This window comes from Fukomys damarensis, unplaced genomic scaffold (assembly GCF_012274545.1).
Source record: "Fukomys damarensis isolate Sample0158 unplaced genomic scaffold, DMR_v1.0_HiC HiC_scaffold_19, whole genome shotgun sequence".
Classification (NCBI taxonomy): Eukaryota; Metazoa; Chordata; class Mammalia; order Rodentia; family Bathyergidae; genus Fukomys; species Fukomys damarensis.
The window spans coordinates 27,454,592-27,456,051 of record NW_022900931.1 but is presented as its reverse complement, the minus strand read 5'-3'; positions in this window follow the sequence as shown (position 1 = coordinate 27,456,051).

Genomic DNA, 1,460 nt, shown 5'->3' with positions numbered 1-1,460 from the left:
CTGCCCATGGCCTCTTCTGAGAGCTTTAGGCTCTGTTTGCCGACTGAACACCCTGATGGTGCCAGGCGAGCGCTGGCCCCCCACCTCCTCGCTCACGGGGGCCCACGCGGGGCAGTGCGGTCCAGCGCCATCCACTCCCGCCTCCGCCATCAGCTGGCTCCCAGGTCTGGGCTTCACAGACGTGGAGTCACAGACATTTTCTGTTGTCAAGTGTGTAGGGCTGCATCAGAGAACAATAAAAAAAATAGAGACAGAAAATCGACTACCTCTACTTCTGCTACCTCAGTGCAGCCATCATTCCCACCACAGCATATTTTTCCCAGTCCTTTAAAATGGTGTTTCTCAGCCCATTTGCCCATCAGTTGGAGACTGGATAAAGAAGATGTGGTTATTCTATAAAATGGAATACTACTCAGCCATAAAGAATGAGAAATTAGATTCATTCATAGGAAAATGGATACATACTGAGGATGTGCTCCTAAGTGAAATAAATAAGTCACACGTGTAAATACTGAATAGTTTCTCTGGTGTGAAAAACTATAATGGTACATAAGATCCTAATGATGTAATTGACAATGTGAAATAGTAAGAAAAGGGCTAAAAGTGTAGGGAAAGTAAGAAGGGTAGGGGAAAGGTAACAAGGGAAAAGAAAAAATATGAGAAAATGAAAAAATGGAAATAAAGTGTTTGTAAATGGAGAGGGTAGGAGGGGGTGAAGGGAGGGCAGGGACAAGGGAAAAAATGAGAACCAAGACCTGTCATGTAAAGGTACAAGATCCCAATGATGAATGTAACTGTACTGTATGCCTAAAATATACCAATAAACTCATGAGAAAAAAAAAATAAAATGGTGTTTCTGTCAAAGGGAGAAGTGTAAGTGGCCAGAGCATGTATGAAAAAAATACTCCACATGACTGCCCATTAGGGAAGTGCAGATCAGAAATATGTTGGGATTCCGTCTCACCCCAGGCAGAATGGCCATTATCAGAAACTAACTAACTAAATAAAATATAAGAACAAATACTGGCAAAAATGTGGGGGCAGAGGAAGCCTGACACACTGCTGGTGGACATGCAGTTAGTGCAGCCACTGTGGAAAACAGCAGTTTCCTCAAAAAGCCAAACATAGAACCACCGTATGATTCAGCTATCCAGTTTCTGTGTACCCACCCAGAGGTGCCAGAGTGTGCCCATGGGGGGACGACTGTGTGCCCAGGGTTCTCACAGCACCGTTCACAGCAGCAAAGCTGTGGGAGTGACCTAGTTTCCCATCAGTACACAAAATGATAAAGAGAACGTGGCATACATTCGCCACAGAGTACCATTCAGCTGTGGAGAATGGAATCGCGCCAGGCAGAAGAATGGAAATACCACCAAAAAACTAATGTGTACAATCAATATGAATGAATGATAATGAAATATTTTAAACACAGCACAGTATTTGGCCTTCTTGCTTAGTTT